At 42.6% G+C, this 25,376-nt stretch overlaps 2 long non-coding RNA genes across 3 annotated transcripts; one reads left to right on the top strand and one right to left on the bottom strand.

Annotated features, from left to right (window-relative positions):
• The first annotated feature begins 1,839 nt into the window (after positions 1-1,839).
• Positions 1,840-24,727, top strand: LOC117510625. Of its 2 annotated transcripts, XR_004560767.1 has the most exons (5): positions 1,840-1,851; positions 17,840-17,845; positions 22,401-22,556; positions 23,647-23,735; positions 24,082-24,727. It is a non-coding gene; the product is annotated as an uncharacterized LOC117510625 (long non-coding RNA). The 2 variants fall into 2 exon arrangements; XR_004560766.1 differs by lacking the exons at positions 1,840-1,851; positions 17,840-17,845 and adding an exon at positions 22,288-22,307.
• LOC117510627 lies at positions 8,951-22,966 on the bottom strand. Its single transcript, XR_004560768.1, has 3 exons — positions 22,691-22,966; positions 16,514-16,516; positions 8,951-9,016 (listed from the first exon to the last, which is right to left on the bottom strand). It is a non-coding gene; the product is annotated as an uncharacterized LOC117510627 (long non-coding RNA).
• Positions 24,728-25,376: the final 649 nt, after the last annotated feature.

The following is a 25,376-nucleotide window of genomic DNA, read 5'->3' as shown; positions in this document are numbered from 1 at the left end:
CTCCTCAGGTGTGGAAAGCTCTCCTTTTTCAGAGAGGAGTAAAGGTCCCAGACACTTTTCAGTACTTTGCCCAAGCTGAGCCACCTGACAGCACAGTGATAGCTTATTTCACTATGTTCAGTCTCATTTTCCTCCAGAAGTGCAACAAATTGTGATTTAATGCTCTCGCTCTGATGAAGTTCACTATTTTAGTTACAGCATCAACAACGTGATTAATATGCAAAACTGTCTTACATAAAACTTCCTGATGTATAATGCAATGTAAAAATGTTAATTTCTGCACAGGGTTGATTTCTGTCACTTTATCCTGCATTCTCTTTAGAAGCCCAACATTCTTCCCTGTCAGATTTGGACAACCGTCCGTTGTCACACCTGTTAGCTTTTCCCATTTCAGTCCTAATTTGTCCAAACATGCATTTACCTCTGTGAACAAGTCCAGACCAGTGGTTGTCCCTTTCATTGACTGCATGGCTGCCAGCTCCTCTGTGATTTGAAAGTCTGCACTTATCCCACGTAAAAAAAATTAGTAGCTGGTTGGTGTCACGTACATCGCAGCTTTCATCTAATGCCAGAGAAAAACAGTCAAAGTCGGCGGCTCTGTTCTTCAGCTGAAGCGCCAAGTTTCTAGCGATGTCCTCCACCCGCCTCGTGACAGTGCGTCGGGAGAGTGACACGTTCTCAAACGCGTTCTTTTTCTCTGGACAAATCAGTGAAACAGAGTCCAATAAGCACTCCTTAACAAACTCTCCGTCAGAAAACGCTTTACTTTTTCTGGCGATTTTGTGAGAGATTACATAACTTGTCCTGACGGCTGCATCTCTGGTGGTGTGAAGTTTGGTAAAAAGTCCTTGTCGGGCTTGCAGTTTTGCGAGCAAGACTCCCTCGCACGCTCATCATCTAACAAATTTCTGTATTTATCCTCATGCTTAGTCGTGTAGTGGCGATTCAAATTGTAATCTTTAAACACAGCAGCTTCTGTAGCACAAATTAAGCACACGGCTTTACCTTTAATTTCTGTAAAGAAATACTTGGCAGTCCACGTCTTATTGAAAACACGACATTCGTTATCGATTTTTCTTTTCTTAGCATGAGCTGACATTTTGAGGGTGACAGGGCTAGCATCACATCCCGCTGTTCACCTTCATACACATACAGAATAGGCGTGAGCGTATTTTCAAAATAAAAGCAGCACAGTTGTATTTCATGCATAACATCGTTATTTTTTTAATTTATTTTTTAATTTATGATTGGCCTCACGCGGGCCGGACAGGGATGCAGAAAGGGCCGGATGTGGCCCGCGGGCCGTGGTTTGCCCAGGTCTGGGTTAGAGTATATATTCATAGGTAGATCAGAGACTGAGCTGAGTGACTGAAGAGATGTGATTTTGGTGAAGTGTTTGAAAGGTGAGTGAGTGTGTGTGTGTGTGTGTGTGTGTGTGTGTGTGTGTGTGTGTGTGTGTGTGTGTGTGTGTGTGTGTGTGTGTGTGAGAGTAGTGGTGAGGAAGGGACATGGCGGAGCCAGTGCCAAAAAGAGCACGATCAATTGCTTGGGAGCACTTTGATCTAATAACCCCCAAAAAGGTCAAGTGCTTGATTTGTGCACGAGTTGACGTACAGTAACAATACGTCTACAATGCTGCGACACCTGAGGTCCAAACATCCCGAGACATCAGAGGCTGCTGCGTCTGGTGCCACTCCTGCTACTCCTGGAGCAAGAATCAGGCCATGTAAGCTATATTTTATTCTTTATCTAAGATTAGAGCATACTCATAAACAAAAATAGCTCAGCATGTCATACTGTATTTCCATTAAAGGCAGACAAGCTGATTTGGATGAGGCACTGGTGGACTATGTTGTGCAAGATGCACTACCGTTCAGTATAGTGGAGAGCAAAGCCTTCAGGGCTTTACTACAAAGGTTTGACCCAACATATGCCTTGCCTTCTCGCCAAACTTTAAAATGTATGGTGGAGAAGAAATACGAAGAGGACAAAAAGAAGGCCATGGCTGAGCTGGAAAAGGCAGAGTCAGTAAGTCTGACTGCTGATATGTGGACATCGATGAACATGGATGCCTATCTTGGGGTCACCTGCCACTACATAAAAGAAAACAACACTGAGCTAGCAAGTGTTTTGCTGGGGGTGGGACATTTCACCCTGTCACACACTGCAGAGCATTTAAGGGATGCCATGGAGCTGCAACTTGAACAATGGGGCTTGAGACAGAAAGTCCACTGTATAATCACAGACAATGCTGCAAATATGATTCGATGTGCTCAATTGCTAAACGTGCGCAATGTGCCATGCTTTGCACACAGTTTCAACCTTGTTGTCAAGAAAGCTCTGGATTCAACTTCAGTTCTTGCAGACATAAGATTAAAAGCTCGTCAGATTGTGACATATTTTAAAACCAGTGTCAAAGCAAAAGAGAAACTTGGTGACATTCAAAAACAGCTACGGAAGCCACAACACAAACTAGTACAAGAAGTGGACACACGCTGGAATAAAACATTTTCCATGCTCCAGAGGTTGTATGAGCAGCGTGAAGCAGTCGGAGCAGCCCTTGCATCCCTCACCACAGATATACCTCCCCTCTCATTCAATGAGTATGACACCATAAGTGATTGCCTGGATGTACTGGCACCATTTAATATGGCCACAACCGAGCTGTCAGCGGAAAAAACTGTATCAGCTTCAAAGGTTATCCCTCTCATCCGAATGGTTCAACATAAACTGGAAACAAAGGCTGCAGGACTGGTTAACTGCACCGCTACTGAACTCACTCATCACTTGCAACATCTCTTGGCTGCCAGATGCAATGTGGAAACAGTGAGGGTCCTTGCATTTTCAACAATTCTCGAACCGCGTTTCAAAACGTTGGCATTTGGAAACCAATCACATGCCCAGGATGCAGTAAACAGACTAACAGCTGAATGTGCCTCTGCAGTTTGACATGACAGGATGCCATCACAGGTAGACTGTCATTTGATAAACTCTATTATTTTGTTACGTATACTTCCATCTAACATATGATCAACTTTATCAGGTTGCACCACAGGAGGAGCAGAGGCAGGAGAGCGGAGACAGCCTGTGGGAACTACTGGACAGCAGAGTTGGTTTGTATCATTCAAAGATAGAAACATGTCAAGAAATGTTCAAAGGATAATTTATTGTTCCTTTTTATTGTAGGCGCAACCCAAAGAACACAGAGCGCGACCGCAGATGCCACAGTGGAGGTTCAACGCTTCTTGTCAGAGCCCTACCTCTCCAGAGGAGAGGACCCGTTCAAGTACTGGGCGACACGAGCCACGGTCTATCCCAATTTACATAGCATGGCAAAAAAATATTTGTTGATGCCAGCAACATCAGTGCCTTGTGAGCGGGTCTTCTCCAAAGCTGGAGAGGTGGTGAGGCAGAAGAGGAGCCGATTAAAGCCCAGCACTGTTGAAATGATTCTTTTTTTAATAAAAATTGTTGATAGTTGCACAATCACCGTCTCCTATCCCCTCTATTCTAATTTACAAATTACAGGATCATAAGCACAAGTTGCAGTAGCACATGCCTTTCTCACTTTTCCCGTCACATTCCATCCAAATATTGTTTGAGGACTGATAAATCTACATATAGTCTACAATAAAGGCTTTCATAACCAGTATGTGTGCATCTGTAGAGACTATTTATTACATTAAGAATCAAATCAAGTCAAATCAATTTTATTTATATAGCGCCAAATCACAACAAACAGTTGCCCCAAGGCGCTTTATATTGTAAGGCAAAGCCATACAGTAATTACGGAAAAACCCCAACGGTCAAAACGAACCCCTGTGAGCAAGCACTTGGCGACAGTGGGAAGGAAAAACTCCCTTTTAACAGGAAGAAACCTCCAGCAGAACCAGGCTCAGGGAGGGGCAGTCTTCTGCTGGGACTGGTTGGGGCTGAGGGAAAGAACCAGAAAAAAGACATGCTGTGGAGGGGAGCAGAGATCAATCACTAATGATTAAATGCAGAGTGGTGCATACAGAGCAAAAAGAGAAAGAAACACTCAGTGCATCATGGGAACCCCCCAGCAGTCTAAGTCTATAGTAGCATAACTAAGGGATGGTTCAGGGTCACCTGATCCAGCCCTAACTATAAGCTTTAGCAAAAAGGAAAGTTTTAAGCCTAATCTTAAAAGTAGAGAGGGTGTCTGTCTCCCTGATCCGAATTGGGAGCTGGTTCCAAAGGAGAGGAGCCTGAAAGCTGAAGGCTCTGCCTCCCATTCGACTCTTACAAACCCTAGGAACTACAAGTAAGCCTGCAGTCTGAGAGCAAAGTGCTCTATTGGGGTGATATGGTACTATGAGGTCCCTAAGATAAGATGGGACCTGATTATTCAAAACCTTATAAGTAAGAAGAAGAATTTTAAATTCTATTCTAGAATTAACAGGAAGCCAATGAAGAGAAGCCAATATGGGTGAAATATGCTCTCTCCTTCTAGTCCCTGTCAATACTCTAGCTGCAGCATTTTGAATTAACTGAAGGCTTTTCAGGGAAATTTTAGGACAACCTGATAATAATGAATTACAATAGTCCAGCCTAGAGGAAATAAATGCATGAATTAGTTTTTCAGCATCACTCTGAGACAAGACCTTTCTAATTTTAGAGATATTGCGCAAATGCAAAAAAGCAGTCCTACATATTTGTTTAATATGCGCATTGAATGACATATCCTGATCAAAAATGACTGTGAAGAAGATTCCCCATTTACATGAAGAAATTGTAATCTATTAGATAAATATGATTCAAACCACCACAGCACAGTGCCTTTAATACCTATGGCATGCTCTAATCTCTGTAATAAAATTTTATGGTCAACAGTATCAAAAGCAGCACTGAGGTCTAACAGAACAAGCACAGAGATGAGTCCACTGTCTGAGGCCATAAGAAGATCATTTGTAACCTTCACTAATGCTGTTTAAGATCGAAGCATTAATTAATGGTAGGGCTTCCTTGAGCAGCCTGGTTGGAATCGGGTCTAATAGACATGTTGATGGTTTGGAGGAAGTAACTAATGAAAATAACTCAGACAGAACAATCGGAGAGAAAGAGTCTAACCAAATACCGGCATCACTGAAAGCAGCCAAAGAGAACAATATGTCTTTGGGATGGTTATGAGTAATTTTTTATCTAATAGTTAAAATTTTATTAGCAAAGAAAGTCATGAAGTCATTACTAGTTAAAGTTAAAGGAATACTCAGCTCAGTAGAGCTCTGACTCTTTGTCAGCCTGGCTACAGTGCTGAAAAAAAAACCTGGGGTTGTTCTTATTTTCTTCAATTAGTGATGAGTAGTGAGATGTCCTAGCTTTACGGAGGGCTTTTTTATAGAGCAACAGACTCTTTTTCCAGGCTAAGTGAAGATCTTCTAAATTAGTGAGACGCCATTTCCTCTCCAACTTACGGGTTATCTGCTTTAAGCTGCGAGTTTGTGAGTTATACCATGGAGTCAGGCACTTCTGATTTAAAGCTCTCTTTTTCAGAGGAGCTACAGCATCCAAAGTTGTCCTCAATGAGGATATAAATCTATTGACGAGATAATCTATCTCACTCACAGAGTTTAGGTAGCTACTCTGCCCTATGTTGGTATATGGCATTGGAGAACATAAAGAAGGAATCATATCCTTAAACCTAGTTACAGCGCTTTCTGAAAGACTTCTACTGTAATGAAACCTATTCCCCACTGCTGGGTAGTCCATCAGAGTAAATGTAAATGTTATTAAGAAATGATCAGACAGAAGGGGGTTTTCAGGGAATACTGTTAAAACTTCAGTTCCATACCATAAGTCAGAACAAGATCTAAGGTATGATTAAAGTGGTGGGTGGACTCATTTACATTTTGAGCAAAATCAAGTTTACCAATAGATTAAATGCAGTGTTGAGGCTGTCATTCTCAGCATCTGTGTGGATGTTAAAGTCGCCCACTATAATTAAGAAAGACACAATAATGAAGATGACATTTTTTATTAGTATTTTTCAAGGACAAACCACATCAGTCATGAATTACTGCAAACATTTGTCACAGCACTCGCTCAGGGTAATTCTCAAAACAATCCAGCAGATGTCACCCTTCAAACTGTATCAAACGCCTCAAAGCAGTGTGTTGATTTTCAGCCAGTTGTGTTGAAGTGGCTCATTGGTTCATGAGGCCTCGAAATTGCCATCACTAGCGATTACTGATTGGTTGATTCATTTAACCAACACAAAACGTAACGTGTGTGTTGGTTTTTACAAATATATGTGTAGTTGTAAAATATGTATTTTTTTTATTTGTTAAAAAAAGCCATTTGCAAAGCTAAAAAATGAAAATTCTGTTTAAGTTGTGAATAGCCAGGCGTCATTCACACTGTCATCAAGTAGATGGCAGTGTTCCATGCATTTTGACCCATCTACTGGATGTCATATTACATACTGGCATATTATGTTACTATGCTTTTTACGCTTTTACTATGCTTTTTAATGTTTTTATTCATTTTATTTTGTTTTCTGAATTGTTTTGTGTGAAGCGCCTTTAGGTGACTCTGTTGTGATTTGGCGATATATAAATTGAAATTGAGGCTCAGCTTACTCATGATGCAGTTTGGCATCTGTGTGTCAATATTCAAAACTTCAGAATTAGTGCATTATTGTAAAATTAAAACATATGTGTTATATTTTCTCTTTGTACAAATGACAGACTTGACATTAATGTAGTTAAACTATCCAGATTAATTTGGTTTATAAATCAAAACCACAAGTTAAATCTGCTTTCCTTTTCAAGACGTCTGCCTCACGGCTGTACCACTGTATGCTGGGAAGGTAAATATGATGCTTCCCTACAGCAGTGGGCAGGGTGCACAAAAACAGAAGTGCTGACTTATTAGCTGTGTTTGGGTTTGTGATTGCCTTTGATTCTATCAGAAGTGTTGTTGGTGTATAAACTCAAAATTGGAAAATATGATTTGGCTCCCCTCCTGTGGGTTGACCACCTGCAGAGGGGGCCATGGGGGTCGGGTGCAGAGAGGATTGGGTGGCGGTCGAGGGCGGGTGGCCCGGCGGCCCGGTCCATGCTCACAGCCCCTGGCTGTTGGGACGTGGATGTCACCTCGCTAGGGGGGAAGGAGCCTGAGCTTGTGCGGGAGGTTGAGAGATACCGACTAGAGATAGTCGGGCTCACCTCCACGCACAGCTTGGGCTCTGGTACCCAACTCCTGGAGAGGGGCTGGACGCTTCATTTTTCTGGCATCACCCACGGGGAGAGGCGGAGAGCTGGGGTCGCATTGCTTATTGCTCCCCAGCTCAGTCGCCAAGTGTTGGAGTTCACTCCGGTGAACGAGAGGGTCGCGTCCCTACGCCTTTGGGTTGGGGACAGGTCTCTCACCGTTGTCTTGGCCTACGGGCTGAGCAGCAGTGCAGAGTACCCGACCTTCCTGGAGTCCCTGGGAGGGGTACTAGATAGATCTCCGACTGGGGACTCCATCATTCTCCTGGGGTATTTCAACGCCCACGTGGGCGGCGACAGTGAGACCTGGAGGGGGGTGATCGGGAAGCACGGCCTCCCCGAACTGAACCCGAGTGGTGTTCAGTTGTTGGACTTCTGTACTAGTCACAGTTTGTCCATCACGAACACCATGTTCGAGCACAAGGGTGTCCATACGTGCGTTTGGCACCAGGACACCCTGAGCCAGAGGTCGATGATTGACTTTGTAGTCGTATCATCTGACCTTCGGCCACGTGTCTCGGACACTCGAGTGAAGAGAGGGGCAGAGCTGTTGACTGATCACCACCTGGTGGTGAGTTGGATCCGCTGGGAGGGTAGGAAGCCGGTCAGACCTGGCAGGCCCAAACGTATCGTGAGGGTCTGCTGGGAACGACTGGCGGAACCCTCTGTCAGCGAGGTCTTCAACTCCCACCTCCGGGAGAGCTTCTCCCAGATCCCGGGGGAGGTTGGAGACATGGAGTCCGAGTGGACCATATTCTCCACGTCCATTGTCGATGCGGCTGCTCATAGCTGTGGTCGCTAGGTCTCTGGTGCCTGACGTGGCGGCAATCCCCAAACCCGGTGGTGGACACCGGAAGTAAGGGATGCCGTCAAGCTGAAGAAGGAGTCCTAAATATCTTTGTTGGTAGGTGGGACCCCAGAGGCAGCTGACAGGTACCGGCAGGCCAAGCGTGCCGCAGCCCGTGCAGTCGCAGAGGCAAAAACTCGGGTCTGGGAGGAGTTCGGGGAGGCTATGGAGGAGGACTATCAGTCAGCCTCGAAGAGATTCTGGCAAACCGTCCAACGCCTCAGGAGGCGGAAGCATCTCTCCACCAGCACTGTTTACGGTGCGGGTGGGGAGCTGTTGACCCTGACTGGGGATGTTGTCGGGCGGTGGAAGGAGTACTTCGAGGATCTCCTCAATCCCATCATCACGCCTTCCGAAGAGGAAGCAGAGACTGGGGACTCAGAGGCGGACTCATCCATTACCCAGGCCGAAGTCACCGAGGTGGTTAGAAAGCTCCTCGGTGGCAAGGCTCCTGGGGTGGATGAAATCCGTCCTGAGTACCTTAAGTCTCTGGATGTTGTGGGGCTGTCTTGGCTGACACGCCTCTGCAACATCGCGTGGCGATCGGGGACAGTGCCTCTGGATTGGCAGACCGGGGTGGTGGTCCCTCTGTTTAAGAAGGGGGACCGGAGGGTGTGTTCCAACTATAGGGGATCACACTCCTCAGCCTCCCCGGTAAGCTCTATTCCAGAGTACTGGAGAGGAGAATTCGACCGATAGTCGAACCTCGGATTCAGGAGGAGCAGTGTGGTTTTCGTCCTGGTCTCGGCTCACTGGACCAGCTCTACACGCTCCATCGGGTGCTCGAGGGTTCATGGGAGTTTGCTCAACCAGTCCACATGTGTTTTGTGGATCTGGAGAAGGCGTTCGACCGTGTCCCTCGGGGCACCCTGTGGGGAGTGCTCCGGGAGTACGGGGTCCGGGGTCCTTTACTAAGGGCTATCCGGTCCCTGTATGACTGCAGCAGGAGCTTGGTTCGCATTGCCAGTAGTAAGTCAAACCTGTTTCCAGTACACGTTGGCCTCCGCCAGGGCTGCCCTTTGTCACCGATTCTGTTCATTATTTTTATGGACATAATTTCTAGGTGCAGCCAGGTGTAGAGGGGGTCTGGTTTGGGAACCACAGAATCTTGTCTCTGCTGTTTGCGGATGATGTGGTTCTGTTGGCTTCGTCAAATCAGGACCTTCAGTGTGCACTGGGGCGGTTTGCAGCCGAGTGTGAAGCGTCCGCAATGAAAATCAGCACCTCCAAATCCAAGGCCATGGTTCTCGACCGGAAAAATGTGCTTTGCCCTCTTCAGGTCGGTGGAGTGTCCTTGCCTCAAGTGGAGGAGTTTAAGTATCTTGGGGTCTTGTTCACGAGTGAGGGACGGATGGAGCGTGAGATCGATAGACGGATCGGTGCAACATCTGCAGTGATGCGGTCACTGTATCGGACCATCGTGGTGAAGAGAGAGCTGAGTAGGGGGGCAAAGCTCTCGATTTACCGATCGATCTACGTTCCGATCCTCACCTATGGTCATGAGATTTGGCTCATGACCGAAAGAACGAGATCGCGAGTACAAGCGGCCGAGATGAGTTTCCTCCGCAGGGTGGCTGGGCGCTCCCTTAGAGATAGGGTGAGGAGCTCGGTCACTCGGGAGGAGCTCGGAGTCGAGCCGCTGCTCCTCCACGTCGAAAGGAGTCAGTTGAGGTGGCTCGGGCATCTTTTCCGGATGCCCCCTGGACGCCTCGCTGGAGAGGTGTTCCGGGCACGTCCCACTGGGAGGAGGCCCCGGGGAAGACCCAGGACACGCTGGAGGGACTACATCTCTCGGCTGGCTTGGGAACGCCTTGGGGTTCCCCCGGAGGAGCTGGGGGAGGTGTGTGTGGATCAGGAGGTCTGGGCGGCTTTGCTTGAGCTGCTGCCCCCACGACCCGACTCCGGATAAAGCGGAAGAAAATGGATGGATGGATGGATGATTTGGCTCCAGTGGCGGCTGGCCCATAGAGGGCGCTGGTGCGCTGCCTTCCCAGATGTGGAGAGGAAACATTATAAAATATATTTTTTTTAAAAAAAGTATTATCAATGTCAGTTTTACTTAATAGTATGCGCCTACATGTTATATGGATTATTAAAACAACATTTCCACCAACTAACTCTCATTCAACAGTGCATTTCCACCAACAGAAGCATAGAACGTATCATTTCTAGTCTTGGGTGCTCACTCATCTGCCCTTGAAGTGCAGCAAAATGACCAATTGTGTATGTTGCTAAGCAGATTAATAAATCTTTGGCCAACCAGCATCGCCAAATTTTTTGGCTTGTGGGCGATAGAACTGGCACCCATGGGGCCAATTGTGTGTAGTTGGTAAGGAAATATAATAAATATTTGGCCAACCAGCATCGCCAAATTTTTTGGCTTGTGGGCGATAGAACTGGCACCCATGGGGCCAATTGTGTGTAGTTGGTAAGGAAATATAATAAATATTTGGCCAATCAGCATCGCCAAATTTAATGGCTTGGGTCGCCCGTGGATTTATCAAAGTGCTGCTGTTTTTGGCGGAAACAGAAACCCCACCGACGTTTGGGTTATATATATATATATATATATTTTTTTTTTTTTTTCTTTTTTTTGATGGAGTAAGTTGAAGAACTTTGGGACTTTACGATTGCTGCTCCTCCTGCTCGTTATGTCCTCAGAGGTTTTCAGCTGCAGACTGACTGGCCTTTTTGGATCCACTTCAGCTCAGGTGAGCTGACGAGCTATTAGGATTTATTCATGAATGTTGCTCCTGGTGTGGAAATGAGGATGAAAATTTAAGATAAAGCAAATGAGTGATGTTTGTTTGTTTTAGGGGATCAAAGCTGTGATCTTTATTGGTACAGCGGACCAGTTATAACGGTTAGGGGAAGCAGGGGCTGTTTGTAACAGTGTTCAAAGCTGCAGCCATGGTGGCACTTTGATTTCAGTTGACACATAATGAGGATCAGCCCACAGAAGTTAAATATTCTTTGAGTATTCCACAGTCTAAAACAAATGATTTGCTCAGTTTTAAAAAAACCTAAAATAGCAATTTGCATGTTTTTTTTTTTTTATTCTAACTCAGCCACTGAGTTCACACAAGACACTTATAGTCAGACTAACCCAAGTTTAGCAAAGCATTTAATTAAGTGGTTTTGTATACTTAATTTGCTTTGTCCTCTACACTTAATTCATTTTAACCTATTTAATTGAAAGATTTTGGTGTTATTAGTTAGCCAAATTATTTAATTTAAGTTAAGGAACCACAGAATCTTGTCTCTGCTGTTTGCGGACGATGTGGTTCTGTTGGCTTCGTCAAATCAGGACCTTCAGCGTGCACTGGGGCGGTTTGCAGCCGAGTGTGGAGCGTCTGGGATGAAAATCAGCATCTCCAAATCCGAGGCCATGGTTCTCGACCGGAAAAAGGTGCTTTGCCCTCTTCAGGTCGGTGGAGTGTCCTTGCCTCAAGTATCTCGGGGTCTTGTTCACGAGTGAGGGACGGATGGAGCGTGAGATCGACAGACGGATTGGTGCAGAATCTGCAGGGGTGCGGTCGGTGTATCGGACCGTCGTGATGAAGAGAGAGCTGAGTAGAGGGGCAAAGCTCTCGATTTACCGATCGATCTACGTTCCGATCCTTACCTATGGTCATGAGATTTGGCTCATGACCGAAAGAACGAGATCGCAAGTACAAGCGGCCGAGATGAGTTTCCTCCGCAGGGTGGCTGAGCGTTCCCTTAGAGATAGGGTGAGGAGCTTGGTCACTCAGGAGGAGCTCGGAGTCGAGCCGCTGCTCCTCCATGTCGAAAGGAGCCAGTTGAGGTGGCTCAGGCATCTTTTCTGGGTGCCCCCTGGATGCCTCGCTGGAGAGGTTTTCCGGGCACGTCCCTTTGGGAGGAGGCCCCGGGGAAGACCCAGGACACGCTGGAGGGACTACGTCTCTCGGCTGGCTTGGGAACTCCTTGGGGTTCCCCCGGAGGAGCTGGGGGAGGTGTGTGTGGATTGGGAGCTCTGGGCGGCTTTGCTTGAGCTGTTGCCCCCGCGACCCGACTCCGGATAAAGCGGAATAAAATGGGTGGATGGATGGATTTTTTTTTTTGTGTGTGTGTAATACAATTTCATTTAAATTATTCAATATTATTTTAATTTCATGTATATATTTACTTTTTTATCACAATGTCTTGGTGCTCTCGGGGCCCCCTGGTGGCGTGGAGGCCCTAAGCGACCGCGTAGTTGGCGTATGCCTTGGGTCGGCTCTGGATGGATGGATGGATGGATGGATGGATGGATGGATGGATGGATGGATGGAATTTAAAATTTTTGGTGTTATTATTTAGCCAAATTATTTAATTTAAGTTATTCCAGCTTCATTATTTTGCCTCCATTCCACTCAGTAATGTTCATGCAAAATATTACCATAATTTTTTCTCTCTCACTCACAATCTCTTTCTCATTCATTTCCTCTCTTTTCTGGAAGGTGGTGTGGTTCTTTTGTCAATTGAAGATTTTTTCCATATTTTGAAAGAGTCTAAATTTGGTGATATATTATATTCTGTACGGGGGTGTCATTGTGAACCCCAGGATCTGTTTGGCTGAAGATAATGGCAGTGCAGTACAGGATGGTGTACTGTGTGTAATTAGTATCAAATGGTGAAATGTTCCTTTTTCAAGAACTTGAGTGTTGTATTGTATTTGATACTGTTCCTTTCCAAAGTATAAATGAGGCCTAATATAGCTGTAAATGGTTAACTTTATCTGTGAAACTGCTGATTTTGAGAAAGACATTAAAATTATTATTGTGGAATTGTAGTAATTTTCTGACTGTTCATTTGAATGCCTGTACTGGATTAGGCAGGGAAATCTATTGGCATAGCAGCCCCACCAAGACTTTTTTCACCAGCCACCACTGTTTGTCTCTCACTGTAGGCTAGTCAATAAATCTGTGATGTTTTTCATCATACTTCATGCTTTTAGCAATACAGTATGTTACTGAGTACTGTGCACATGCTGGATTTTATCTCCCTGTCAACAAAGGCCACCCCTCTGATGTCACCACTTTTAGTCTGCAGTACAGGTGGCCATAATAGAGAGGGACCTCTGTATCTCACACCTCATTGTATGTATTAAAACTTACGCCATCATGGTTTGTTTTTATAGTGCTGTTGAATGTTACCCCATTAATTCTTTAAAATAATAATTAAAAAAAACTAAACAAAAAATAACAGCAGCAGTTCACTGCTCAATATTATAACTGTAGATATCCCTCATGGGATGATTCAGCTGTGACTTCTTCTAGAGGACACACAGACAAAGGGGAAAAATGCCAGTGTGTGTGGAAAGACAGAGAATAAAACATGGCAATAATCAATTCTAGATAAGAAAAAAGCATGAATCGGTATTTGTGCACCACCTGTGAGGAAAATAGGCTAATCTTTGTGATATTTCACAAGAGTCATTCTTCATAATCTCTGTAATATGTAATTGAAATGACACTATGATCAAAGATCACCCCAAGATTTTTAGCTACATCACTGTGAATGACGTGTACACCCCATGACCGTGTTAAATGTCACATTAACATCTTCCTCTCGTTGGACAATACCCATCATGTCAGTCTTCTACACTTGCACTGCAAGATATATTTGAAGATGATCAAATCCTGTCTTTGGACTGACTCTGGACAAACTCCTGCTGACAGCTGCAAAAGACCACAAGTCAGGATCTTTTGTGGAACACCTCAGGCCAACAGCACAGTTATGAGCTTGAGCAATGTGTGGGATATTCTCTCTAGCTTAGTGAGGAGCAGCCTGTATGTCTGCATCCTTGTGTGCTGGCAATCCCTAGTGGCAATGAAGATGGTCTTGTAGATGATTTCTGGATGTGGACCTGGAGGTGACTGAACAGGCCCAAGATGTTTCTGACTGACACTGCACGTGGTTGCTGCAGGAAGCCTTTGTCGGTCAGGACCTTGCTCTTGCTCTCTCTCTCTCCTTCCTCTTTCCCCTCCTCTCCTCTGTGTTGTTTTTCATTCCCGTGTGGATCATTGATCACCAGCTGGGTCTGTCCCTCGACCCTCACTGGCTTGGTCCCTCACTCGATCCTTTACTCCCTGATGATGTCATGACTAAAACTATGTAAAAAGAAAACAGTTTTAGTGATAATTTGTGAACATAAAAGGTAATACAAACACTGATCAGCCATAACATTGTCTAATGTTTTGTAGCTTTTGTCCTTTTGCCATCAAAGCAGCCCTGATCTGTTGTAAGTTAGGGATGCCACTTGACCTCTGAAGGTGTGCTGTGATATCTGGCATCAAGACATTAGCAGCAGATATTTCTGTTGGATCTGCCCACACAGGCCAGCTTTCACTCACCACACACATCACTGAATGTTGATCCCCCCAACCACCCCGACTCTAAAGTCAATTTGCTGAATTTCCTTCCTTGGATCAGGAACAAGATCCTGAGAACATCCCACAAGAGAGAAAAGACATCCTTTTTGTGTGCTTTTTCCCTCAGTGAAAAAGCGGTTGACAGCCTCACAGACTCATTAGCAGGTGCTGACCTGCCTGCCCTTTTCATGGACTGAGATATATGACGTGACTATGATGCCATTATCAGCAGGTACAGCACAAAGCATCGCTGCCAAACGTTGTTTGGGAACCCTCTAATCAGCAACAAGTGACTCAGCTCGACACAACAGCTCAAATGTTCTGTTACTTGTCATCAGAATGTCATAGCATCACATTCAAGATGATACAATTCAAGTTCAAATAGAGAAGAAAAAAAAACAGGCTAAACAATATCTTTTCTCTGTTTGTATTTTGTGTTGAAATAAACACCAAAATGCAGGAAATGGCACCTAAAAATTCTAAATTTTATGAGGCGGGGGGGTATGTCCTCACACCCCTCTAGGGAAGCGCATTCTCTCAGTCATGCCCGATTTATTTGCAAATCAATCCTTTACAAAATCTTAGATCCACCCATACTTCAGGTCATGTGTGTGGATGACCTCTTCTTCCTAAATATGCTGTGCAAATGTATTGCGGGATTTATAAAAATGATGTTATGGAACTGTAACAATTGCAGTCCAGTCTTTTATTTCCTCTAACATTCCTCTGTATAAAATGTCTGCTCTACTAATCTTCAGAAAGTTGAAATCTTGACATCAGACATGCAGAATCGCTTTGTGTCATCTCTTTTTATCCATTTGTGTTATTTCAAAACCGTTTTTGTTATTGCTTACTTTCAGTGAGAAATGTATTTCTTTGTTGAAAAGTTGATCAAAGCCTGTACCTTTGCATTTTTGCAGTAGTTGAATTCATAGATTGTTCTTTTGGTACATTATTAATATTTTATTCAAGAACATCCTTTGATGTTGTCAAGGTAAAATGCTGCTATGAGGTTAAACATTTAGAAACATATTTTCTTGAACAAAAGGAGTGCCATTGCCATAACGCTAACCAATTATTGATGTTCGTGGCTTTGATTGAGTTTGTACACAAATGCATGAAAAGTGTCTGTGAACATACATATAAATGTCCACTTAGGAAAAATAATGTTGTGCTCTCAATACTTGAAGCGTTCAGATGGAAAACCCTGTATTCCCATTTTTTCTAAATGGAAAAAAAATCCACTTTAAACAAGGGGTTTAAAGGAAAATGCATTAGAAATTGCAGTTTTCCATAAATAAAATGAAACTGCATGTTCAAATTCTTTAATATTTAGCACAATTGTTACCAAAACAGACACATACACTCTAAAAAATGATTCATGGGGTTAGGTAGTTGAGCTTAAAATCAAGAGCTTTTTCAACATAAAAGAATAAGCTTGTTACACTGACTTATTTTTAAAAGTTGCTAACTTATTTTAAGAAGCTGGTCTAGCTGAAAATATGGGATTAGTTCATTGAGCTTAAAATCAAGAGCTTTTTCAACATAAAAGAACAAGCTTGTTACATAGACTTACTTGAACAAATTGATAACTTATTTTAAGAAGCTGGTCCAGCTGAAAATATGGAAAACTATTAACTTAAATATGTATACATTGCAAACAAATTTTGTCTGGCTAAAGGCCAGACAAAATCAGCTCCACTTCCTTCATTGTCTAAGCTGAATCAGGGACTGACATTTTGCTACATACTGAGTCTTCCTTCCTGTCAGTTCGTGGCTCTTTGCCCTAAACAAAGCCGGTGAACATAGGCAGCTGGCAGATGATAAATAATTGAAAAATATCAAATTTAAATAAACGTAAAATATGTAAGTCAAAAGAAACAAAGGTTAACCTAAATGTTTTAGGGCTGAGTTTATGTAACATTTTCAAATCATGTTTAAATAGAGATGTATGTTTCTCTTTCATAAGTCAAAGAAGTTAGGTTATTGTCTGTGAGGTTGTTTTTGAAGACGTTCGAGTTTGCAGCAAGTGAAATAATGTACGACCGACCACATTAAACAGCCTGTTTCAAAACAAAAACACCGTTCATGTTCTTAGTATTATGAGCTTTTATTTTGAAAAACTGAGGCTGTTCTGTCGTAGAGGTAGCTTGAGCAAACATTACAGGCATCTCCGAATTATCCAAACCAAACATTTCTCTGCAGCATTTCCTGGATGAAGTTTACACATATTGGAAAGCTACAGGGTCACATTCTCGCTAAAACTTGATAAAGTGATATATTCACCAGCTTTCAGAGGATGTTCTACTCCTGCTTCTGTTTTTGACCTGCTATCAGGTACAGAGAGGAGCCAGACTGTGGCTGTTATTAAAAAAATCAGAAGAAGGAAAAAGAAAAATTTCACTGTGTCACTGGGTAAGTAACTGTTTTTTCTTTATTTTGTTCATAACCGCTACTAACTGTATTAACAAATAGTGCAAGAATTTGTTTTAAAGAAAAGGATTCGTCACACGATTTTGAACTTTGCTTTTGTCCGCGCTCTCTGTTGAAGAGCCGTCCCTCGACCGTTTATTTCTAATTAGGTGACTGTCAGACTTGGACATTTTCTGCTGCAAGGTTCATGTTTTTTTGCTGTGGCTGCCGAACAAATTAATTTAGTATTATACGTTAGTTGTACCACTGCCACCGCAAAGGTAAGAGAGATATTGTTTTATTTTGTCCAAGTTTAAAGTTTGGTGAAGGTTTTGCTAGCTACAGGTGCATGGTGATAGATCGTCTGTCGCAACTAAACTTGTTACAAATTATTTTAGGAGAGAAATTTCTGTTTCAACTTTATACGTGTTGGTCTGTGTCTATGTGCAATATGTTAAGGCACTGACATTATTTGTAGAAATGCCATAGAAAAGGTTTCCTTTTAGTGAGGCTGCAGTAGGCCTGCGTATTTTAGTTTTGCCCTTGGGACACGTGGAATTTTCTGAAGTTAATGAATCATCAAAATGTATGTGTAGTCACCACAACTTCTGTTTAACACATCCCCTTGTTCTTTTTGTTTTATTCACTTTTTAAGGAAAGAAATTTCAACATATTGAGACAACAATGACAGTCCAAATGTATTTAAAATATTTTATATCCTAAGACAAAGGATAATTTTTGTGCAGTTGGTTGCAAGCAGATTTTTGGTTTTCCCACCTTCAATTTAGAAACACATCATAGGCAACAAGTTTTTCTAAAAGTGATACTGCAAAGGCTGTATGCATTATAGCTGTGGATCTCTAAACATTTCAAGCAGTTTAAACAGAGCTTTGCTTAGTTTTAAACATGAATTGGTCCTGTAAAATCTGCAAATTTGAAGTGTCAAGAAGAACTGATCTTTTAAAGCATTACAGGACATGGTGGAGAATTTCTCCCTTGCCTCTATTGGGAGTGTTGTTGCTCATTTAAAACATGGGGCAGCCTTAGAACCCATCTGTCAAGAAGCCATTCAGCCCGTGAGACAGGGACACACAGAGAACTTCTGTCTTTTAAATGTTTATGTTGCTCTTCAAACACCATCTCAACAGAAAAAGAATACTTTGAACACATTGGCCGTCATTTAAAAAAACAGGAAACCATGTCTTGTGTTTTTGAAAATTGCTCTTTCAAAACAAACATTTATGGAACATTTGCCTCTCATAGGAGCCAGAAACACACTCATCATTCCCTGGATGACTTCAAGCCTGATCTCTTACAGAGGTATGCTAATCCTTCAAATACAGGGGATGATACTATTGAGGAGGATATGGAGGGTATAGTGAGTGAAGATCCTGAAGATGAAGAAATGAGAGAATTGCCTAACTTAATTGAAAACAAATTAGTCCACTTGCTGCTGAAAATGGAAAGCATATTCAATGTCCCACAAAGGTGTATTGATGAGTTAGTGGAAGAACTGCACTTTATTACTTCATCAGCTTCAGGTCCTATTTTAAAAGATATTTTATAGTCATGCTTAAAGAAGCATAATTGTGAGGTTGATGATTTGATCATCTCAGAGATGGTGACAGAGCTATGCAAGTCTAACCCAATTACATTAGCTCTAGGACAGAATGCTCCTCTTTCCACTTCCTACAAAAGAAGAGAGTATTTCAAGGAGCATTTTTCCATGGTGGAACGTATTGAGTATCTTCTCAGTGCTAGGGAGAAGAAAAGTTTCCAATATATACCCATTTTGAAGTCTTTACATGAGGTTTTGAAGAAAAAAGAGATCCAGGATTTGCTCAGACATAGCACTGAAACAGACAGCAGGTCTGACGCTCAATATAAATCATTTCATGATGGCATACATTTTAAAAACAATACATTGCTCTCAGAAAACAATCCAGCCATTTCTCTCATTCTGTATGTGGATGATTTTGAAGTGTGTAATCCACTTGGCACATCAAGAAAAAAAACACAAAATTACTGCTGTATATTGGGTTTTAGCTAATGTGCCACCATTGCTCAGATCCTCGCTGACATCAGTCTACCTTGCCATTCTCTGCAAGGCTGATGATGTTAAAAAGTTTGGCTATAGTGCTGTGTTTTAGAACCACTGTTAAAGGACATTGCCAGCCTAGAAGAAGAAGGACTTTACATTCCTTCACTAGGTCTACGAGTCAAAGGTACTGTATTTTGTGTTGTTGCAGATAACCTTGGAGCCCACTGTATTGGAGGGTTTGTGGAGAGCTTCTCAAGTACACACGTCTGCAGGTTCTGTCTTGGAGAAAGATCCCAATTCCAAGTGAGTGAAGTTAAGACAGGAGCATTTTGTCCTCGGACAACACAAGAGCACAGGGTGCATGTTCAGACAGCGCAGAGAGATACAAGTGCATCTCATTGTTATGGAGTAAAGGGACAGTGCCCACTGACTGCTAAACTAAAATATTTCAATGTTTTATCTGGCTACCCACCTGATTTGCTTCATGATCTCTTTGAAGGTATTGTTCCCTTAGAGTTAGCACTATGTCTAAATGCCTTAATCAAAAGGAAATATTTCACACTGGATGAATTAAATAAACTAATCAAAGAGTTCCCATATAGATGGGCAGATAGAACGGATGCACTACAACCAGTTCCACTGACCTTTGCTGCAAGAAAAACTGTTGGTGGGAATGCCCATGAAAAACTGTTGGTGGGAATGCCCATGAAAAACTGTTGGTGGGAATGCCCATGAAAAACTGTTGGTGGGAATGCCCATGAAAAACTGTTGGTGGGAATGCCCATGAAAAACTGTTGGTGGGAATGCCCATGAAAAACTGTTGGTGGGAATGCCCATGAAAACTGGGCTTTGCTTCGCCTCCTTCCCCTGATAGTAGGAGAAAGAATCCCTGAGAATGAACCAGCTTGGCTGATCCTTCTGAACCTTAAGGACATAGTTGAACTTGTCCTTTCTTCTGTTCATACAGATCTCACTATTTGTTTCCTTGACAGCAAGATTTCAGAGCATCGACACAGATTCCTGGAGGTTTTCCCTCAGGAAAGACTCATTCCAAAGCATCATTTTCTTGAACACTACCCACATCTGATAAAGACTTTTGGTCCACTTGTGTCTTTGTGGACTATGCGCTTTGAAGCTAAGCACAGCTTTTTTTTAAGCGTGCGGTCAGGCATACTCTTTGCTTCCGAAACATTCTGTTGTCTCTTGCAGTGAAGCATCAGTTAATGATCGCATACCATCTACATGGCAGTAAAATTGTTCAACCTCTACAGGTAGCAAAATTGTCAACAGTGGATTTGATTGTGCTGAGGGAAGACATTAAGAAAGCAGTTGAATCAAAATTTCCTGGAGAATCATTTGTTCACATGGCAAACACAGTTTGCTACAATGGCACCAGTTACTCCACTGGCATGATCTTGGCACATGGTTCAAAAGGTGGTCTGCCAGATTTTGTAGAACTGATACAGCTTGTTGTTGTAAATGGGAAGGTTGGCTTCATTGTGAAATGTTTAAATTCATGGTATATTGAGCATCTTAGAAGCTATGAGCTTGAAAACACAAGAAGTGTCAAACTCATTGAACCTAGTGAGTTGTTTGACATCTTCCCCATGGCAGCATACAGTGTTGCAGGGAAGCTCATGGTGACCCAGAAGTACTACCTTTTTATACCATAGACGGGAACGGGGTCAGTATACCTTGTCATTTGTTTGAGTTTATAGATGAGACCTCAAAAATTGCATCATCCTCCCCTGTATATGGGGTTACTGTCTAATTCCGCAAAAAAAGTTGCTTTTTTTTTTTTTTTTAAAGAATGTGCTTGCCCCACACTTGAGCACAAATGATAAGTTTCATTTGCAGGTGTAGTGAGTGACATTATACAACTCCTTCAATGTGTGTATTCCAATATTTTTCAAAGTGTGATATTGTTCAGTCTATAATCAAACATTAGGCAATACTAGTGTCTCAATTTACCAGAAGCATGGTATGGCTTTTAAACCCAGACCACATTAATTCTAGCTGAGAAGGAGAGGATGTTAGGCTCTTGATTACTCTGCGAAGATGGAGATGTAAAAACATCATCTGGAGTAGTACTTGTAAATATGAGGTCCATAATACTTAGATGGACAACAAGATGGTAGTCTTTGTAGTTTTATTTTCATTGACATTTTGCCCTGAAGAATAATGTAAAGCTTTCTTCCACCCCTTGTTGTTTGCCTTATTATTTAGTCAAAGTATAAGCAATCATATAGGATTTTTGTTTTTGTGGTAGGGTCTATAGAAGTATACTTATGGACACAAAATTAAGACTTGGTGTGAAGTTTCATGATAACAAAATGTCACAGTGTAATGTAATGTTATCCAGTACCTCTCAGCATACTAGTTTATATGATAAATGTGATGACAAGTCTAAGCTTTTATTTATCTGGAGTAACTTTTGTTGGTCATATTCTTCTCCCATACTGAATGATTATGGGATGCATATGAATGTATTCTATAATCCAAACTGATATAATGTTTTCTCTTATAGATACCCTGATGTCTCCTCAAGCCAAACTTCGCATCATTCTTCAGGACCATGAAATTCGCAAACTGGACTTACCCCATGGAATCCCTGATACTGTGGATGAACTTGAGTCTATTGTGAGAGAGAAATTTGCACTTGATGGGAACTTTACCTTGCATTATAAGGATGCTGACTTTGGAGAGGAATTTTTTCTCTTACCTCAATAAGTGACATCAAGGACAAGGATACCATTAAGGTGGTTCCCATTGTTGAGGCTCCTACTGTTACTCTAACCTTTTCTGATGTTGACAGTTCCTTTGAGAGTACATCAGTAACCTCACTTCCTAATTCAGAGATCTCTGTCCATCCTGCTAGCAGCGCCTGCTCTTCTGGATCACAAGACACACTGATTCTTTCATCACCTGAACATGTAACTCGACGTACACAAGTGCCTATCCCACAAGTGCGCAGTTAGCCGATGTTGCTGAGGCACTAATTCAGAAACATCCTTGCCTTAAAGAACCAGGGTCATATAATGGATGCTACGCAACAAAGACTGAAATATAAAATGGCCAGCTATAGATCTAAATTGAGAGGACTTGGATGTCCTGAGCTTGACGTGAACTCTCTCAAAAAGAAGCGAGCACATGAGAAAGCACCCGCAAAGAATATCAAAGCCAAAAAGGGCAGAGGTGAACTATTTACCTCCTCACCCACAAGGAGAAATGGAAGGAACTTTGGAAAATGTAAGATTGGAGCTCCTTGATGAAGTAAAGAAGAGGAGCAACTGCCTGGTCATCAGTGAGAAAATGGCAAAGACATTCTCCATTCGCAGGCAGGAAGTTGTCATTCAAGCACCATCAATCAGTGACTTGAGAGTCTTTTCGATGCAACTCAGGTTAAAATTGTTTCATAAAATGGTTTACAGTATGTGCCATGTCAGTCAATTTTCTACATTAACAAATTGTCTATTTATTTGTGTTTTATATAGATAAATGAAGAATTCAGAAGGCTCACCACTGTTGGCCTTGAGACAACATTCATCGCAAAACTGGACTAGTATACCCCAAAAATAATGGCACTGGTGTCCTCAAGAGGAGGAGCTGCAAAAATGAAGATTCAGCACATAAAGAAAATGCTGCTAGAGGTATAAATTAATGTAACACAGTTCATTTAAAATACATCAAATCACTTGATGTCTTAGGAGGTGTTGATGGGATATTTAAGTAAATATATCATAAATTAAGTCCTTTGCTGATGGCTGTCCGTTCCCTGTATGACCGGAGTCTGGTTCACATTGCCGGCAGTAAGTCGGACCTGTTCCCAGTGCACGTTGGCCTCTGCCAGGGCTGCCCTTTGTCACCAGTTCTGTTTATTATTTTTATGGACAGAATTTCTAGGCACAGCCAGGGGGCGGAGGGAGTCCAGTTTGGCAGCTTCAGGATCTCATCTCTGCTGTTTGTGGATAATGTGGTTCTGTTGGCTTCGTTGAACCAGGACCTTCAACATGCACTGGGGCAGTTTGCAGCCAAGTGTGGGGCGACCAGGATGAAAATCAGCACCTCCAAATCTGAGGCCATGGTTCAACGAGATCACAGATACAAGTGGCCGAGATGAGTTACTTTCGCAGGGTGACTGGGCTCCTCACCCTATCTCGAAGGGAGCGCCCAGCCACCCTGCGAAAGAAACTCATCTCGGCCGGTAAATCGAGAGCTTCGCCTTCCTGCTCAGCTCCCTCTTCACCACAACGGTCCGATACAGCGACCGCATCACTGCAGACGCTGCACCGATCCGTCTGTCAATTGTCTCGGGCATCTTTTCCGGATGCCCCCTGGATGCCTTCCTGGGAAGGCGTTCCATGCACCTCCCTTCGGGGGGAGGCCCCGGGGAAGACCCAGGATGTGCTGGAGAGACTACGTCTCTCGGCTGGCCTGGGAACGCCTTGGTGTTCCCCCGGAAGGGCTGGAGGAAGTGTGTGCGGATCGGGAAGTCTGGGCTACTCTGCTCAGACTGCTGCCCTCACGACCTGGCCCCGGATAAGCGGAAGAAAATGGATGGATGGATCATAAATTAATACATAATAGTTGTCTTTCAAAATGTCTTCATAGTTATTCATTCAACACTTCCAACACAAAAAAGTAAATACAATGATGAATAAATATAGTTTTTGGTTTGCACATTATTTCTTTTTAAAGATAGATTTATTTATTTTTTTATTTAATTTTCTTGTATTACAGGAACCGTCTGTAGAAAGGAGGAGAGAAGCTGCAATCCGTAGCTTGTTTACCTGAGAGAACAGGAACAGGATCTCTTCAAAGAACAGTTGGTAGGTAAATCCAACACTTGAACTGATAACTTCAGGATTTAGCCTGGGCTGTATTTAGGGATGGCAAACAGTGCAACTGAATGATAGGAAAGAAAATCAGGATGATCAGTGATATATTCAGTAAGTTTTGTTATTGCCCTAAAGTGAAAGTAAGTTTGAACAAGCCTTTGTGAGCAGTGTTTGTGTCAAAAAGTATGCCATTAGAATGGTTTGTTTTGCTTCTCAGTGGCCATCCCCAAAGCCCAGGTTTAATCCTGAAGTTGAGACACACTGTACATTCTTGTTTTTACATATGACCAAAAAAAAAAAAAATAAACTGACATTGATTCTGACCTACTTATGCCAGGATGGTGATGAATTCGTGAAGATTGTTGTGAGCAGAGGGTCATCTGAACCAGCCAATGCAACAGTGGTGATTGAGGAAGAAGAAGTCCTGGATGGCCTGACTGTCCCAAGAGCATGTGCCTTGCTCATGGGACTTATGTATGCACTCAACCTGTGCTATCCAGAAGAACTAAAAAGCACTTTTGAGGCATTTCAAAAGATATTCCTTGAGCTGGATGCTCTGAGAGCTAGTCCCAAGGTAATGTCTCTTAAAAGTAAACTGCTGTACTAAAAATTAGGCTGCACTCTATTTCTGTAAATGTTGGACTGTTATATTTATGTTCGTTCTTGGTACAACATACAGCACCTGTATTTGCCAGTGGGTTATTGATTAACACACACAGCTAAAACAAATGCAGTTACATGCAACAATAATTTCATTTAATGATAATTTTGAACATTTTTTATTTTTTGTACTTTTGAGGAGTTATCAATATTTAGACCTCCACTAAAATACATATAGTGGGGCAAAAAAGTATTTAGTCAATCACCAATTGCGCAAGTTCTCCCACTTAAAAAGATGAGAGAGGCCTGTAATTTGCATCATAGGTTCTCCTCAATGAGAGACAAAACGAGAAAAAAAATCCAGAAGATCACATTGTCTGATTGAACAGAAAGTTATGGACCAAATACACAGGTTTTCACTCAAAATTTCATGATATATGGCCCCATTCATTCTTTCCTTTACACAGATCACTTGGGGACACCAAGTGAATGACGCAGTGCCGTACATGTCCCCCAGTACATGTCCAGGCCCGTCTGAAGTTTGCTAGAGAACATTAGGATGATCCAGAAGAGGATTGGGAGAATGTCATATGGTCAGATGAAACCACAATAGAACTGTTTGTTAAAAATAATTTGTTGTGTTTGGAGGAGAAAGAATGCTGGGTTGCATCCAAAGAACACCATACCTACTGTGAAGCATGGGGGTGGAAACATCATGCTTTGGGGCTGTTTTTCTGCAAAGGGACCAGGACGACTGATCTATATAAAGGAAAGAATGAATTGGGCCATGTATCATGAAGTTTTGAGTCCATAACTTTCTTTTATGCACCAAATGCTTATTTTCAGCATAATTTACAAATAAATTCTTTAAAAATCAGACAATGTGATTTTCTGTATATTTTATTTTCCCCCTCATTGTGTATCTCATAGTTGAGAACCTATGATGAAAATTACAGGTCTTTCTCATCTTTTAAGTGGGACAACTTGTACAATTGGTGACTGAATAAATACTCTTTTGCCTCACTGTAGAAA

Source organism: Thalassophryne amazonica, chromosome 5 (assembly GCF_902500255.1).
Source record: "Thalassophryne amazonica chromosome 5, fThaAma1.1, whole genome shotgun sequence".
NCBI lineage: Eukaryota > Metazoa > Chordata > Actinopteri > Batrachoidiformes > Batrachoididae > Thalassophryne > Thalassophryne amazonica.
Note: the sequence above shows the minus strand (reverse complement) of the source record. Positions and strands in the feature narration are given on the sequence as shown.